Source organism: Pyrus communis, chromosome 15, assembly GCF_041283825.1.
Source record: "Pyrus communis isolate YQ-2024b chromosome 15, ASM4128382v1, whole genome shotgun sequence".
Lineage (NCBI taxonomy): Eukaryota > Viridiplantae > Streptophyta > Magnoliopsida > Rosales > Rosaceae > Pyrus > Pyrus communis.
In genome coordinates this window covers 39,944,825-39,964,586 of record NC_142579.1, presented here as the reverse complement: position 1 = coordinate 39,964,586, position 19,762 = coordinate 39,944,825, and the positions used below count along the sequence as shown (strand labels likewise).

Here is a 19,762-nt window from a genome sequence, read left to right as displayed (position 1 = left end):
CTTGTCTGATCCACAACGGTTATGAACAGCACACCAGAATTAAAAGCTGCATATATATTTCATTTTTCTTCGTCCTTTTTAAAACTGCATTTGTCTGTTTTTGGCAGAGCGCACCGAGGACTGCGTGTGAGAAGAAGATGAAAACATGAAGGCCTTTTCTGAATTTGTTTCTTTCCCGAGCTCACATCATCTTTTCTTTTAGATAGGAAGACCGGCGATATAAATCAAAGATAGTTTAGATGTTTATATATATCTTTTTGTTCGGGAAGAAGCTTTGGAGGTTATGGCGTCCACTGTCAAAGAAGCTTCGGAGCAAGAGCAAGCAGCACCACGATTGCAGATTTACTTCACCTCTGATACTATCTCAACTTTCTGGAGAGGTGCTCTCTCTCTCTACACACACACATATCATATATTTGATCATCTTTATATTTCACATTTGACAATAATTCGGCTTATATATATCATCTATATATATAACACACACACATACACACACCCTTTAAGAGAAGAGATCCCATTTTATTAAAAAAAAGAAAAGAAAAAAGGGATTAGCTATGGAACCCATTCCACATCAAACTTCAACGATCCGAACCATCTATTTTGTAAGTCTTGATTCAGTTATTTTTTATTAAAATTCAATTCAATCTGAAACTATTTACCGTTTTAATTATGACAAAATTTCAATATTTCTTACAGAACAAATAGTTCGTCAAGTTCTTTGAACTCAATTAAATACCTCAAATATTTTTAATTTGGCTAATATTTTGAACAATGATCTAAGAGGTGCAACTTGAAAAATAAACGGTTCAGATCGTTAAAGTTCGATGTGGTATTGTTCTCACAACTAATCTCTATTTTAAAAAAATAAAAAAAAAGTGGAGGTCCCTTCTCCTAGAGGCTTCCTATAGATATCTATCTATCTTACTTTTGATCATTAACCCCTTTTTTGCAGAAAAGTATGAAAAGGATGCCAGGAAGGACTGGGATGTGGTTTACAAGCGGCATCAAGAAGGTATGATTTTACTTGCTTATTCGGTTAGTAAATTTCACCGCAGCTATTTACTTCTGTTGCATTTTTCTGTATGCCTGTATCCGAGTTTTGATTTTGCCGGTGCTAAATAAATCTAACTGCGAATTTCTTGAATCAGTTCTTTAAAGATCGGCACTACCTCGACAAGGAGTGGGGCAAATATTTCTCGGTGAGTGAAGAATTATGTTGGAGATATATATGGAGGTTTTAGTTTTGTCATTTCATATTCATCCAACAATTCAGTAGGATTTTAACTTTTGTTTTTGTGTTTTTCATCGTTTTGACTATCAGGGCGCTGGGCGGAAAGTTTTTTAGAGGTAAACTTGTGTGCCAGTCGTGCGTGTTACTGTTGTTGTATCAGTCGAGATCATGTGGCACTATATCTCGTGTCAGCGCAAATTGGAAGAAGTATAATTTACTTCTCGTTTGTGGAATAATTACTCGAAGCAAAACAGAAAATGCCTTTATTTTTTTTCCTGTCTTGAGGAACCAGAATCTTGTTTCCAGTTTTGCCTTTCCCGTAAATTTTGTACACTCTTGTGGCAAAGTATTTATCTTGGTTTGTTTAAAGTTGGTGATCTATTGTATGTTTCTCTATAGAGGATCTCTGACCGTTTTCCTGTCAGGATGTTATGTATTGGATTATTGATTACTGTTCTCACTATACAGGTTGGCTGTGGAGCTGGAAACATCATTTTCCTGCTGGTTGCGATGTATGCAGATGTTTTTATCCATGCATGCGATTTTTCAAAAAGGCTGTTAACTTGGTTAAGGTGTGGTTTTCTTGTACATTTACTTGCTAGTTCCATGGCAAAGGATATTAATATGTTCGAGGACGTTGCTCATGTTTGACCAATAAAATACACGTAGTAAAAAAATAGTAAGTTCAGTTTAGGTTCGTAGTTGGTACTGAATAGCCGTGACAAGTGATGCACAACGGGCTTTATGTCGTTCCCAGACACATACAGACTTCACAGATACCCATGTTAGCGCATTTGTTTGTGATCTACCATTGATGATCTAAGCAAGCAGATTTCTTCATCTTATGTGGATATTGTAACCATGGCATATAAATTGAACATATTGAGCAACTTTCCCCAGTGGTTAAATTTGACGAGTGATCTATTTTACGTAGAAGTTGCTGACTTGTTAAGTAGAATTTTCTGTTATCTGCAGTTTCTCCAGAGAAGATGCCTCTATTATTGAAGAGTATTAGGAAAATTCTCAAGGTAACTGATAAACTTCAATTTCAAGCAGCTATTTTTATTTAACTAGTTCATGCCTCTTCATATGTAATGAAATTTGTGGATTGGCCTCTTGCCCAAATGGTCGTGTGCTGTTTCGTAACTATTCTATTGGCGACCTTTCTCAGGTTGATCTTCAATTTGCGTGTATTTTGAAGTTCATCCTTATTATCGATTGATTTTTTTCCCCTTTTGAAAGATGCATGGTTATAAGATATGGAAGTTTGCTTTTTTGTTATTGTATTGGTAATTGACAGGAAACATTGAATTGCAAGGACCAAAAGATAAGTGAAAACTTTTATGTCTAGGGGTGACGGCACTGTAAGTTTTTCTGGCATGTGCTTGTACATTGAGCTACTTTTTACTTTTTCTCAGTGCACAAGCTTGGTTGTGATCCCTTGTTATTTCCAGCGTGCTTTCTACTTCTCTAATGAGTTCTTAACGAGCTCATTTTCGATGTTGAAGAACTTGATTTGTGCGGCAAACAAGTTGAGAACCGGTCAAGGGAGTTGGTTATGAATCGGTAAACTGTTAAATTTTGTGAATGGCAATGAAATATGCCGAGAATTATTGAGAGAATAGTTGGCTTGGCATACAAGTTAATAAAATCTCTAGACTCTCGATGCCTTAAGGAAATAAACATATTGGAGTCCTAATAACATGCAAACAATTAAGGGCCTTTATTAAGTAAATACAAGGAATGAGAGTCATGATGGGACTTAATCTTATTGAAGAGATAGAGATTATCACTTTTACTGATAATAGGCAGGTTTGAGTGAAACTCTAATATGATAATGTGAGTATATATACATATATATATATATATATATATCAGTTGAAGAAGTCCATGCTTCCACACAATTAGATTCTAAAACTAAACCCTATTCAATAGTAGAGATCGTTGCTGTGTGCTGGAAGTAGACTAATTATGTTATTCATTCAATGGCGACTCCATCAGGTAAGTCATCCTTGTGACTAATGTGATGCTGTGATTTGGCTGTTACTTATCTGTTTGTTCATGTTGGTAATCCTAACACTGCGTTGGTAATATTGTTAGCTTAATTCTTATGTAATTCTTACATGTGGTATCAGAGCCACCCAACGTGGCTAGGGTTCTTTATTTTTACTAAAGGAACTGAGGTATATATTTGATTCTGGTTAAATTAATGCTTCCGCTATACTCTAACCAATTCATCTGCAATTTCTTTTAAAATCAATTGCATGATGAATAATTACATGGTATTCTTCGAGTTGTGTTTGTTACATTTATGCAGAGAAGTACATCCATTCATAGTAATGAAAACAATTGGATGATCCTGGTTAAATGCTTCCGCAATCCTGAATGAGTTTGTAGTAAACTTGCTGCATATTTCGCACGCATCAAAACTGGTACTTTGCCTATTGGCTAATGCTTCCATCCCTAATTAACTAACGTATACATACATATACATGCTTGTACAAATGCTTGCAGAATGGCATCAAATAGAAGGAGTATCAGACTTCAACAAATGAAGTAAAACTTTAGGAATCAATATCATTTATCTATCACTAAACGACTTAACAGATAAATTGATGATTGATTTTATTTTGGATGAACCATGTGAGTGTTTGCTCAATGGTTCGTGGTTAGAGGTTCAATTGATTAACATAAGCTTGAGACGCAAATATTTTTCCGGCGGCTTTTGGCTCTATTCGGCGTTTTTTCATTATAAATTCTCTCTAGAAAGGTATGAACTTGTTCCTCGCAATTTAATCTCTACCCAATTTGGTTGAATTAAAATTAAGCTTTTGGTTCCAATTAAATCGATTAAGTTAAGATTTCATGCTTCTGTTTATGTTTTAAAATTTAAAATTTAAAATTGGTAAGTTCTCTATTACAATGTTGTGATATTATGTTGAGTTGGAAATTAACCTTATGGATACTAGTTTCTTGGGTGAGCCATTGTATATGATTTCATACTTTAAATTTTGGATTATACCATGGCATTAACATGTCGTATGCAGGCACACAATTTCATATCTTAGTTGAATGTATGAAGTAATTCTACAGAAAATTTAGAAGGTTTAGGAAACTTTTCAAGTCCCAAATCTCTCGATCTTGAGAAGCTTGTTCACATGTTTTTTTTTGGGATTTTCATACTTCTGTTCACTCTTATTCTATTATTATTCATGAATCTTTTACCCGTATATGGAAGAGAAGAATTGCAGTGGTAGTGTTGAGATTTTCTGCCTCTATTAACTTATATTTTAACTACATTGGCTTATTTATTGCATGATTTAACATTGTTGTCCGGTCCATAATTTTTTGGAATGATGAATTAAAGGATAGTTGTAACATCCCACATCGTTAAGAGTTCATGCTTCTGTTTAAGTTTTAAAATTTAAAATTTAAAATTGGTAAGTTCTCTATTACAATCTTGTGATATTATTTTGAGTTGATGGAAATTAACCTTATGGATATTAGTTTCCTGGGTGAGCCATTGTATATGATTTCATACTTTAAATTTTGGATTATACCATGGCATTAACGTGTTGTATGCAGGCACACAATTTCATATCTTAGTTGAATGTATGAACTAATTCTACAGAAATTTAGAAGGTTTAGGAAACTTTTCAAGTCCCAAATCTCTTGATCTTGAGAAGCTTGAGTTATATATATCTTGTTCACATGTTTTTTTTGGGATTTTCATACTTCTGTTCACTCTTATTCTATTATTATTCATGAATCTATTACCCTTATATGGAAGATAAGAATTGCAGTGGTAGTGTTGAGATTTTCTGCCTATATTAACTTATATTTTAACTACATTGGCTTATTTATTGCATGATTTAACATTGTAGTCCAGTCCATAATTTTTTGGAATGATGAATTAAAGGATAGTTGTAACATCCCACATCTTTAAGAGTTCATGCTTCTGTTTATGTTTTAAAATTTAAAATTTAAAATTGGTAAGTTCTCTATTACAATCTTGTGATATTATTTTGAGTTGATGGAAATTAACCTTATGGATACTAGTTTCCTGGGTGAGCCATTGTATATGATTTCATACTTTAAATTTTGGATTATACCATGGCATTAACATGTCGTATGCAGGCACACAATTTCATATCTTAGTTGAATGTATGAACTAATTCTACAGAAATTTAGAAGGTTTAGGAAACTTTTCAAGTCCCAAATCTCTCGATCTAGAAGCTTGAGTTATATATATCTTATTCACATGTTTTTTTTGGGATTTTCATACTTCTGTTCACTCTTATTCTATTATTATTCATGAATCTATTACACTTATATGGAAGATAAGAATTGTAGTGGTAGTGTTGAGATTTTCTGCCTATATTAACTTATATTTTAACTACATTGGCTTATTTATTGCATGATTTAACATTGTAGTCCAGTCCATAATTTTTTGGAATGATGAATTAAAGGATGGTTGTAACATCCTACATCGTTAAGAGTTCATGTTTCTGTTTATGTTTTAAAATTTAAAATTTAAAATTTAAAATTGGTAAGTTCTCTATTACAATCTTGTGATATTATTTTGAGTTGATGGAAATTAACCTTATGGATACTAGTTTCTTGGGTGAGCCATTGTATATGATTTCATACTTTAAATTTTGGATTATACCATGGCATTAACATGTCGTATGCAGGCACACAATTTCATATCTTAGTTGAATGTATGAACAAATTCTACAGAAATTTAGAAGGTTTAGGAAACTTTTCAAGTCCCAAATCTCTTTCACATGTTTTTTTTGGGATTTTCATACTTTTGTTCACTCTTATTCTATTATTATTCATGAATCTATTACCCTTATATGGAAGAGAAGAAGTGCAGTGGTAGTGTTGAGATTTTCTGCCTATATTAACTTATATTTTAACTACATTGGCTTATTTATTGCATGATTTAACATTTTAGTCCGGTCCATAATTTTTTGGAATGATGAATTAAAGGATAGTTGTAACATGCCACATCGTTAAGAGTTCATACTTCTGTTTATGTTTTAAAATTTAAAATTTAAAATTGGTAAGTTCTCTATTACAATCTTGTGATATTATTTTGAGTTGATGGAAATTAACCTTATGGATACTAGTTTCCTGGGTGAGCCATTGTATATGATTTCATACTTTAAATTTTGGATTATACCATGGCATTAACATGTCATATGCAGGCACACAATTTCATATCTTAGTTGAATGTATGAACTAATTCTACAGAAATTTAGAAGGTTTAGGAAACTTTTCAAGTCCCAAATCTCTCGATCTTGAGAAGCTTGAGTTATATATATCTTGTTCACATGTTTTTTTTGGGATTTTCATACTTCTATTCACTCTTATTCTATTATTATTCATGAATCTATTACACTTATATGGAAGATAAGAATTGCAGTGGTAGTGTTGAGATTTTCTGCCTATATTAACTTATATTTTAACTACATTGGCTTATTTATTGCATGATTTAACATTGTAGTCCGATTCATAATTTTTTGGAATGATGAATTAAAGGATAGTTGTAACATCCCACGTCGTTAAAAGTTCATGCTTCTGTTTATGTTTTAAAATTTAAAATTTAAAATTGGTAAGTTCTCTATTACAATCTTGTGATATTATTTTGAGTTGATGGAAATTAACCTTATGGATACTAGTTTCCTAGGTGAGCCATTGTATATGATTTCATACTTTAAATTTTGGATTATACCATGGCATTAACATGTCGTATGTAGGCACACAATTTCATATCTTAGTTGAATGTATGAACTAATTCTACAGGAATTTAGAAGGTTTAGGAAGCTTTTCAAGTCCCAAATCTCTCGATCTTGAGAAGCTTGAGTTATATATATCTTGTTCACATGTTTTTTTTTGGATTTTCATACTTCCGTTCACTCTTATTCTATTATTATTCATGAATCTATTACCCTTACATGGAAGATAAGAATTGCAGTGGTAGTGTTGAGATTTTCTGCCTATATTAACTTATATTTTAACTACATTGGCTTATTTATTGCATGATTTAACATTGTAGTCCGGTCCATAATTTTTTGGAATGATGAATTAAAGGATAGTTGTAACATCCCACATCGTTCAGGGGAGTGAATCCTGTAAGCCTTATATGTATATTCTCATCTCTGCCTAGCACGAGACCTTTTGGGAGCTTGCTTAACTTCGGGGTTCTTACCAAACTGTCATATCCCGGCCCGGGCTCTCATCACATCCCAGGCTCAACTCCACCGTAGCACGATATTGTCCGCTTTGGGTCCCGACCACGCCCTCACGGTTTTGTTTCTGGGAACTCACACAAGAACTTCCCAGTGGGCCACCCATCTTGAAATTGCTCTTGAGCGAACTCACTTAACTTCGGAGTTCCTACGGAACCCCGAAGCCAGTGAGTTCCCAAAAGGCCTCGTGCTAGGTAAAGATGGAAATATACATATAAGACTTACATGATTCACTCCCCTTGACGATGTGAGATGTTACAATAGTAGTGTGGCTTTTGCATTGAAATTTCTTAACAAATTTGAATATTTTGTTGATGTAGACTTTAAGCGAAGTTGTCTAAATGACTAAATCTTTTTGTTTTATGGTGAAAAGGGATGCCTTGCTTGTTGTAATCACCAAAAGAATGAAATTTTTGTTACCTATTTGCATTTTGTTTAGCAAGCATATAGTGAGTGGTTATTGTTTAGCCAAATTCTCATCAATGCATAGTGATCTCATTTTATTGTGATCTCTGATTAGAAGATTTTGTAAATTTCACTCACCGCTCCAGAACAATAATTTGATAAATTTTCCTAAATCCAATTTTGATGATATTATGTCATGTTATGTTATATAATGAATTCTATACATGGAAAAAATTTCAAAGTCTTTCACAGAAGAAATTGATTTATGGTTAAATTTTAAGTGTGACACTATGTTGCCGGAATTCTGCACCATAGTCTATTTGTGATAATTTGTGACATTATTTTGATATATCTATGTAACTCATAAATTCGTGACCTTTTAGTGTGATATATGTTGAGATGTTTATTTCAAGTCTGGAAATTTTCACGCGCATTGGTTTGAAAATGAATTATTGGTGAATTTTTAATATCGGGACTGTACTGCAGAATTTACACAGTTGCTGCAGTACATTCCATTTCGATTTTATTTTAGCCCACTTTTAAGATTGCAAAAATTATGGAACTTTGGCTGACAGTAAATTAACATGTCTACTTAATTTCTGGAAATTTTGATGCACATTGGAGAAAAATTGAAATTTTTGGTGAATTATTTAGTCTTCAGTATGTACTGCAGAATTTTTGTCGTTTCTGCAGCACTCCCATTTCGAATTTTCGTTTAGTACACTTGTAAAGTCTCAAAAATTATGAAATTTTGGGAATTAACAGATTTGTATGTTTACTTATTGTATGAAAATTTTCATGCATATCGGATGAACAATGAATATTTGGTGAATTTGTAATCTCATGTCTGTACTGAACATTTTCTGCAGTTTCTGTAGCACCTCTCTTTTCGAATTCATTTTTGGCTCGCTTATAAAATTTTAAAAATCATGAAATTTTGCAAAACAGTAGTCATATATGACTAGTTCATACCTAAAAAAAGAATTCATGACAATCTAAAGAGAATTGAGTTTTTAATGAATTTGCAAACTAAAGTGGTAATATTGCTGAATTTGTGGTTCTTGAAAAACTAGTTATGTTATGCAATATTGTTTTCACTAACTTGTGCATATCCAATAGTACCAATTGTTTGACATGATTATTTGCTCTAATATGTCATGGTTTTCAATGCAAATTCTCAATTCTAATGACCTTTATTAGTCAACACTGATTAAATTTTGGTTGAAAAGTGTATTGGTTTATTTTTTTCAAACCAATGTTTGGTTTGGTCATCGATTTTGATTATGATGATCATTGTCTTTTGAGACAAAAATTGGAAAGTGGCATCAGTTTACTAATTGATCTGGTCTTCATCAAATAACTGAATAACCATGTTTCCTCTTTTGAGAACTCTATTGTTCAATGTCAATAACGACATATTTTTGTGTCTGATTAATCTTTTGAGAATCATTGAATATCCAACAAAACGGTTATTTAATACTGTTCTAAAGGATTATTTTGAAAAATCAAAATTCTAATTTATATGGTGAATACTTTTGTCCCGAAGGGAATTTCAGGAAATCATTTACCAACTATAAATTAATATTATAGCAACATAAAGTACTTCTAACATATTTTCATCTGACCAAAGTTGTTGAAGCTATATGTATTTTGTGTATTTTATGTTTTGGCTAGCTATGCAGGTATTTTCTTTGCATGATTAGTTTTTGCCCAAAGGTGTAACAATCATGCAATTTGCAGTTGGTTCGATCCTCCACAACTCTACTACTTCCATGATGAATCTTGCAGAATCGAGAATAAGTAGGTAAATTTGCCGATCTTTTTCCTTAATTTTCTCTGAGTTCTAAATTGGATTAAAATTATTGTTGAAAAATTGATGCTATTGAGATATCTAAGTGTTTATTTTAATCAACTTTGTTTTAGAATTAAAACATAAATTTTGAGTTTGGATTCTATTATTAGGTTTCATTTTAATTGATGACCTAATCTTTAAAACATTTGTGAGTCTTCTCTCATACACTAAAATAAAATAAAACTTGTAGTCATTGCATAAGTTTTTATTTATGTAACTTTTTAATTCTAACCTACTTTAAAACAAAAATTATGTATTTGATCTTTATTGATTCAACTAGCCTATATTTTGTTATATGAAAACCACTTTCTCTAGTGTTTAATCTTGCAATTTTGGGTGTTTGCCCAAGTGGGAGAAATAATGTATTATGGGTTTCACACTCATCAATTTTGCATACTTTTAGTGGTTATAGTTTTGGTAGATAAAACGTGCATTGTCATACTTGTTTATATTTTATATATGCAACTAATCTTGCAGAAAATTCAAGAACGATTAATGAGTATATTCTACTCAAAACTGTTTTGCTTATTAATTCTTGTTTGTTGTTTAAGAAATTAGACTTGTAATTTATATGTTATTGATGGATAATTAATCTGCTCAAAAGTGTTTTCTTATTCAAAACAACTATAAATCAATGTATAGTGAATCATGGAATTGATAAGATTGTATATACTTCATCTGCTCAAAGGTGTTGAAGCTATATACGTTTGCCCTTGTATTTTATATTTTAGCTATGCAATCCTAATATAATTAGTTTTTGTCCAAAGATGATTTTGGAATTATATGTTTTTGATGCAATAAGAAAACATTTAGTTAAAGTTTTCTATTTCTATTTCTGTCAAATCTTGAATAAAGATGTCGAGCTCACAAATTTTATGTTCTAGATCCCATGACTAATAATGTTTTGCTAATGGGAGTATTTGAAAGGTATCTGTTTCTTTTTGTAGATTTTTACAAAGTTTTGTTTTACTCTCTTAATCAATGGGAGTAATAATAATTTATTTATATAATTTTGTCTCTGTTAATCAGTGGGAGTAAGAGAATAACTTATGTTAAAATTTGAAGTGTTAGTGGCTGATACATTAAGAGTAAATTTTGTTTAAATTTTGTTCATAAGTTTTAATAAGAGCTCTTGATTTTGTAAACAATGTGTCATATTTTATTTGTTCCCTTATTATATTCTAAATTTACTAGTGTATCAAGATCTTGTATTCAATTTCTCTACTCATATCATTGAAAGCAAACGAGAAATTGGTTTTTCAATCTATGATTTTTTTTTTTTTTTAATTTCACTATTATATATGGGAGAGAGGTAATTTTGAAACCGGGATGCATGGTAGAAACTAGAAACCCAACACCCTAAATGGACTAGTATCCACATTTAAATGGGACTAATATATAACAAATATATAATTTTTCATGGCATGATATTTTTCTTCTTCTTATAAGTGAGAAGGATCTTAGGTTTGAAACTAGTGCCGGCGAGTAAAAGATCAAACAAATTAACTTTGCCCTTGAAACTCAATTTTAATTCTATTTTGCCACCTGAAACTCAAAACTCAAAAGTCGTCATTTTACTCTATAAAACTCAAAAGTAGCTCCACATTGTCTTAATTATGTTAATTTCGTAATGCGGGGCTAGTTAATTTCTTTTTTTTTTTTTTTCATCTCTACAATAGTAGATTGTTAAGTTTAAGGGAGAAGAGAGAGTCTACATGTCAAATGGAACAAATTTGAAGTTTCAGGGAGGAAAGTAGTGATTTTCAAGTTACAGTGAATTAAAAACAACCTGGATCAATCAAATACTAAATATATTTCAAATAAAGCGGAATTATTAAAAGTGAGTTTCAAGTGGCGTAGCTAAAAATAAGCCTTTGTTATATACAAATTATCTTTCTAGATGCTAATCAACGTAATCAGTGGAAGCAAACTTCAAAAACAGTTTGTATCAATGCAGTTTATTTGTCACAGTAGCATTACAACATGAATCAAGAAACTGCTAGGTTTTCAAATCTCCAGGGCCTGTTAGTAAACAGCTATGGCTTCAACTTCAAGCAACAAGATCTGCCCAAAGGAAGAAGGGTTACATGCTGAAGGGTTCTTCATGCAACGCCAAAGTAGGGAAATTCTTCTCCCAACGAGGGGCTATTCACTTCACCAGAATATTCCAGATTTAGCTGCAAATTAGGCCAACAAATACTACCATTGCAATATTTACTACATCAAGAAAAAAAACTTACCCCATAGATCTGAGGGTCTATATGAAATGTCAATGTTGCGTCTCAGCTACCAAAATTTGTTGCCACTTAGCATTACGGTTTAGTAGTATTCTTCTTCATTTATAACCGAGAAGTTTTAGGTTCGATTATCGTCAAAGACGAATTTAAACCACATTATTGTTAGCTTATTGTAAAACTTAGCTCACCTCCCACTCCGTTAGTGTAGATAATATTGTTTGTTTAAAAAAGCTACCAAAATATGTTCTGACCCATGTAAAAAGAAGCCTAATACGATGAATACAGTTCATAATTCATTAATAGAACTCAGATCAGACTGCAGAGCTCGTGTCCATAGAGAGAAATTTTCAACTTTCAACTTTATGGTGAACCAATTATGGCACGAGACCAAAATTCACCTGACTATCAAATATAGAACTTTAACGGCCTTGAAGTCAGCAAACTAATGACAAATTTAATGCCTAAAATTAAGGGATTTTCGTTAGCAAAATAAATAAATAAACACCCTCAGAAACCCTAATCCATACATAGTTTGAGATCGACATGTCAAAATCGAATAAATCTCTATGACCACGAGAACAACATGCAATGCTCCAGTCTAGATCCCCATCGATTACGACTGATCAGTAGTAATTTTTTAAGAACATTGGAGTTTCATCATAAAACTAATTAAGAAAGTTGGAGTTGCATTATAAAACTAATTGATAATATGAGAAGTAGCCAAATCTCTTATAATCTCAGTCCTTCCTCTCATCAATGTGAGACTCATTCCGAACACACCCCCTCACATGTGGCGAATTTTCAAGCCTAACACGTGAACAACACAACAGGTGACGTGGAGCACGTGTGGCCGTTTGGCTTCACATGTGGGACAACTAGCTCTAATACCATGAAGAAAGTTGGGGTTCCACCATATGGGAAGTAGCTCAACCTCTTATAAGCCCATGCAAGGTCCCTCCTCCCATTAATGTGAGACTTATTTTCAACAATTTCCTAGGTGTTAATTTATATGCAAAAAAATCACGAAAAATTGTAAACACAAATATATAAAACAAACATGATTCAGAGAGGAAGGTGGTGGTGACAGATAGAGAGTAAGCACGCAAAGCTTCAAGCATGAACCCAACATGCAAGAAAATACCATGTGTGCTCACTCTCTTCTGTCACCGCCCTTTACCCTTTAATTATTTGAACCTCCTTCGATATTGCACCAGAGGGAAAGATGCCTCCCAAAACCCTAGCTGTTTAATCCCCAAATACTCTATATATGACATTGGAACATTTATTTGCTTTTTGGGAGAGGGTTTCGAACCCTACATCTAGCTACTCCTATCCATCCCTCTATTCGACCTCGCCGGGAAGGGAACCCCTATCTATCACTCTACTCAACCTCGGTCCCTCACCGTTGAGGGAACCCTAATAGCTTTGCTTTGATATGAGAAATTGCAAGGCCTGTTGGGGCTTTATATAGAAGGAAAAAGAGAGAAAAGAGAGGAGTTGTATCACGTATGGAATAAATGTGCGTTTATCTTCTATTGGTCATCGTCCATTATTTTAAATATTTTAATGCCATTTTAATTCTTAATCACAGATCGAAGAGAACGGAAAAAATGTCATCTAGAACTTTATCGCTTTATATATCTTTTCCCATGATCCCATACATACATTTATTCAGTTACTGTCACCGATGCATCTTGTAATTTTAAATCTTCCGATCCTTTGCTCTTCTTCTTTATTTTGACAGTGATCATCCCTTCCTTTTCTTTCAACGGAATATTTTCACTCACTCACTATCCTCGAGTAATAACGATGCTTACGACATTATTTATTATTGTGGAATTAGTGTAGTCAAACTCGGATTTGAGAGGATTTCAAAAGATTTTAAAAATCTTGTGCACTCAATTAAAAGATTTTAAAGGATTTTAGAATTCATTTAAATCTAGGTGTAGTCAATTAAAAGATTTAGAATCCATTCAAATCTAGTCGTAGTCAATTAAAAGATTTTAAAGGATTTTAGAATCCATCCAAATCTAAATGTATTAAAAAAAAATTAAGATTTTGGATGATTTCAATAAGTTGTGGATTTTATGGGATTTGAAAGCAAAAAGTATATATAACCAAAACTAAAAAAAATCCAACCTCACCCCCTAGGATTTCAAATCCTTCCCCCACAATCCATTCAAATTCTTTAAAATCCATATGAATTTTGTAGGAGTCTTTAATCGATCTTAAATCCTATCAAATCTATCACTTTTAAAATCCTTTAACACTATGTTTGGATGAGGGAAATAAACATAGAATTTTGGTAAAAGTTGGAATTTATAAATTGACAGGCACCAATTCTCTTGTTTGGATTCATAAACATAGAAATTTAGAATTTCCGCGTGGCTTGGAATTTGGGACCTTCAAATCCCAAGTTCAAATTCCATGTAAATAGGTGTCATTTCTCAATTTCTATGATTGACAGTTTAAAAATAACAAATTCTGTATTCAATTCCATTGTTCTTTTTGGTTAACCAAACAAGAAAATTTACAAATTCTAGAAAATAAAATCTCGTCATTTCAATTTCCATCATTTTTAAATTCCTTAATAATTTTAAATTTCTTCACCCAAACATAGTGTAAAATCTTAGTTTGGCTACACCCCCTTAAATTTTAACATATGTTTATAGTGAATAGAAACACATCTTAAAATTTAAACTAATCCAATAGCAATAAATAAGATGGTGAACATTATCACAACTTGAAGTGGTGAGGGAAAATGCACTTTCCTTTCAAGGATGAAGCCCTTTCTCTTTTCCTGCTCTGGCCTTGTCCTCCATAGTAAATAATATAAGGAAAACTAATGAAAATGGCTTGAAAACTTTGAGTTTTAACGGTAAGGACAAAATAAAGGGTAAAGTGAATGGTACCAGAATTGACTTTTTAGTATAAAAATATGGTTTTTCGTTAAAGTGATCAATACAGGAGCTTTTCATTAAAATTCCCAATAATATATTGTATGGATTGGGGTGAATTTTTTATTTTTTTTCATTCAATCATACTATTACCATACGATTTTGTACCTTTTTTTTTTTGCCAAATTGTAGTGGTACGGTAATTGTACCGAAATAATGTTGAATGATGAATCTTGATAACCAAAACCAATATCAACCATATTGTTGTAATGAATATATTTAATTATTTAAATATATATTTTTAAAATTATATAATACTAAGTACTAATTTTTATTTTTAATATATTTCATTTAGTTTGCGACGTTTATTTAACTTCTATTTGATTTGGTTTGCAACCCTTTTATATTTAAACCTTGATGCATGGTTTGACAAACTAAATATAAATGTGTGAAATAATGATGAATGATGGATCTTGGTTGTAAGATAGAATATTTTAAAAATTAAAAATGATAATAAGTTTCATCTTAATATGTTGGCTACGTGCTTAACAAAAACAATGAAGCAAAAAACGTTTGGGGCTAAAAATCAGGTTTGGTTCCCAAAAAAATAGCCCAATATTAAATTGGTACAATACTATTACTATACAATGGCAATCGAATTGTATGGCATACCGAATTTTGAGATAATGAAGATTCAGAATGATAATGTTACTAAATTTTACCATATTAAAAGTTTAGTATGATAATTGATACAAAATTTTTGGTACAGTAACGTTTCGAAACCACCCTTAGTATGGACTTAATTTGGACATGTTATTTTGTTTCCCAACCTAGCTTCAAATATATGCATAAATTTTAAGTTTATTTACAAGAAATTGCATTAATTGTGAGATGATGGCATATATATGTTTTTTCAGAGTCAATAAAGATTAGCACCAATAAATTGCAAGTGATTAATTCTTAGTCGTACTTGTGAATGAGTAATTTATAGCCATCTATAATTGTGAAGGAGTGCCAAAGATGATTGTCCATGCATGTGTGAGTAGTTTTATGTTCACATGCATTCAAATATAGATGATTTCTTGTCAAGTATGGGATGCTATACTTAAAAAAATCCCAAAATGATTGCATGCACCAAGTGTCAAAACAAATCGCCTCATTGATCATACTAATTAACATGATTGCACAACATTATTGGTAAATCTATAATGATGAGTGACATTTGCACAACAATGATTACGCATTAATTGTTATATCATGTTGAGTGTATTCCGTATCAAAATCAAATTCTTGCATTTAGAATGTTTGAAAGATTACAACCACGCAATTCATTTCCAAATAGACTTTAACACTTGCGCAATAATTTAGCAATCTAGCAGAATTAGTTTCGACCACTAGTTTAGATGTAAGATCTGCATAAATTAATTCAACCGATGGCATTTCTCTAATAAGAAACCCAATGAACACATAAGATATTCAAAAGAAGGAAACTTAATTAGGAAATTGAAAAAGTGATCAAGCTGTTACGATCTTTAGTAACTAAAACATGATACTTAAATCATTGTTGTCATTGAAATCACATGCAGATATCAGCATGTATCGATCCCCATTTGCTAGCTAGATTGGCCGACTGGGCACAATGCCTTGAATCTCCATGACACAAACAAAACAGGGGGACACAATATGTATCTGCTAAGTCGAACATGCTAAAGCACCATGCCCTCTTAATCAAATCATAAACTAATTAATTGAAAATCATAATCAAGCTTAAATTAACAAAGCAATGTGGCAGGGTCAGTTTCTTTGGAAAAAGAACAAGAACAAAGAAGAATTGCTTTTGCACAAATTGGCCAATGAGAGGTCAACAGACACATTGTTCCAGACTATACTCCACAAGCCGGCCCAAAAATAAGATACAAAATCGGTAAAGCAGTTTAAAGTATATATGCTTTATAATAATTCATTTTTATTGTTGGAATAATAATTAACTCAAAAAATGCAAAAGAAAGAATATATCACAGGCAATGTCACAAGTCTCTCTCGTCGACCTATCAGTGCAAAAATGCGTGGTTTGTGGGACGTCATGCCTTTGTTACATTCTGTGATGAATTATATAATATGGGGTAATATTAGGGAGATAAAAAATTTTAAATCAAATTTGCAAACTAAATGATGTATTATCAATAAAAAATAAACATGTTAATCAACGCTTAAGTAATAATCTAATCATCAACAATTACAACATTTTATTTGCAAATTTAATTTAAAAAATTTAATTTTTCTAACATTGTCTTATAGTATTTGATTAGATTTGATACTCCACAAAGTAAAATGTGTATTAGCAACTAAAAGTTTTATGCAGCAGCCCATTTATAATTAGAGTCGTGATAATCTAGCAAGTAAAACTAGATTCAAGAGACATTCAACGCTTATTGAAATGTAGTCATTCCCACCTAAGGGTTTTTATAAGGATTTGTGAGAGACAAATTACAACGTACTGTCCGAATTTTTTAATAGTTGAAAGTCGAAACTTTTCATAACCATGAGTTTTGTTTTAGACAAAGCTTTCTTGTTTCTTCTTTTTCAACCTCCTAACAAACTAGATATGTCATCATCTTCGACAGAGTAATAACAAGATTACATTTAACATTTTTCAAGTGGGTTGGGAAACTTTTATTTTCCAATCTGATTTTGAACAAATATTAATCAGTTAATTTTTATGCAAAAAAAAAAAAAGAAAAAGTAAAGCCATGATTTCACTTTTACTCCATGATGGTTTTATGCTTTCTACTACAAATAACCACTAATGCTATCGTTTTATTGAAAAAAAAAAAAAAGAGTAAAGCTCTAATTATATATATAAGGGTAAAGCTACGATTTCCTTGTACTCCATGATGATTTTGTGCTTTCTACGACAAAGAAATGGCCCAACAATAACATCCATTTTATCTGTCACTTAATACTACGGTGTAGTCGTGTTCCTTTATCTTTGATTCTCATCAAAGGTAAGTTTGAACCACGTTATTACTAGCTCATTTTGAGCCTAACGCCACCCCTTCTCCTTAGTGTTGATAATATCATTTATTCATGAAAAAAAAAATCCACTTTATCTACACACTCATGTCCCCATCACTGCATGACATGAGTGTGTAAGGATTGTGAATGTCATCTTTCTCTTATGCTCTTTTAAGACAGGAGTGTGTAGTGATTTTCTTTAGTGCTAATTTAGATTTGTCAATTGACTAAATTTTAATAGATTGAGATTTCTAATCTGATATTCCAATAATCCTATTACAAAATGGGTCTTGATATGTATTAAGATTGATCTGAATTCCATAATAATTTGATTCAACTTATTATAACATGTTTTTTTTTTTTTTCTACACTATTTTGTTAGGTATTACACTTTTGAGTAACCTCATTTGGACTATCGAATTGTCTAATCAATAGTGTAGATAAATTAAAAGGTTGAGAATTGGAGATTAGGAAGTATCAAAGAGTGAACGCTGTTATTATCTTGAATCTATCTTGCAAAAGAATGAATAATTAGATGGAGATCTCAACCATAAAATACAATTTGGATGGTTAAAGTGGAAGAGTGTATTAAGTGTATTATACGAACGGTAAGCCATAAAGCTCAAGAAATCTTTTTATAGGATGACAATAAGACCAACAATGCTTTATGGCTCGGAATGTTGGGCGGTCAAAAAGCAATGAGTGAAAAAATGAGTGTTGTGGAGATGAGAATGCTTAGCTAGTCGTGTGGGCATATGAGAAATGATCTGATTAAGAACGAGGATTCGAGATAAGTAGGAGCGGTCGCAATTGAAGCTAAGATGAGAGAAAATCAATTAAGGTGGTTTGGGCACATGAACTAAAGACCTACGATATTATGGTTAGAAGGTGCAACTATGAGACAGAGCTCATGCCAAAGACTTTGGAAGAGATTTTAAGAAAATATATGGAGTGCTTGAAGCTAATGGAAGACTTGGTACAAAATTGGACGCAATGGTGTTCTAGGATTCATACAGCCAACCTCACTTAGTAGAATAAGGCTTAGTTATTATTATTGTTTGCTAAATTAGGTCCGATAATTAATAATACCCCATTTGATTTAGATTTAATATAAATTTACAAGTCAAATTCTAATTAAGACGGGAACGATATCCAAATTCGACCCATCACAAGTCTATCTACATGTGAATGGATGATGTATTACTATGTAGCTTACCAAGAAGTACCACTGTACCAGTGAATGATGATATGGTAGGGTAGGAAGAAAATATACCCATTATGGAAGTGGGCATGCCTTTTGTATGGCCTAAGACTTATCCTTTTTTGGAGTGGGAAGTGAGGGATGTGCTTACATACATATTGCATACGAATAATGTTAGAGAGATTAAATTAGTTTACTTAAGCGTTGATAAACGTGCTCAGTTTTTATTGACGATATATTATTTAGTTTGTATATTTTATCTACAAATTTAATCTCCTTAGCATTACCATACATACATGTTTCAACAGCCCTAGCTAAGGCAACGTGGCATTAATTGGAATATTTAATGTTATCATTATTGTATAATAAAGCATCTTCTCTTGCCATCGTGGTTTATGAAATTCGGGTCCTTGCTAGAGCTCCTTTGTGAGGATCTCGAAAATCTGTAAATCGTGTATGTTCATTATATATCGTGCGGTCAGAAATTATTTTAAATATTTTTATTTAAAATTAAACACAAATAGTATCTGACAAAAACTAACCGCACAATGTACAATGAACAAACACAATTTACGAATCCCCATAATCCCCACTAAAAGAATCCGAAGAAGATCTTGTTGGTGGTTTATGTGCTATAGTCCATGGTCCATGGAACACATTTTTG

At 32.0% G+C, this 19,762-nt stretch overlaps 1 pseudogene; it reads left to right on the top strand.

Moving 5' to 3' along the window:
- Positions 1 to 283: 283 nt before the first annotated feature.
- Positions 284 to 3,069, top strand: LOC137711275 (uncharacterized; annotated as a pseudogene).
- Positions 3,070 to 19,762: the final 16,693 nt, after the last annotated feature.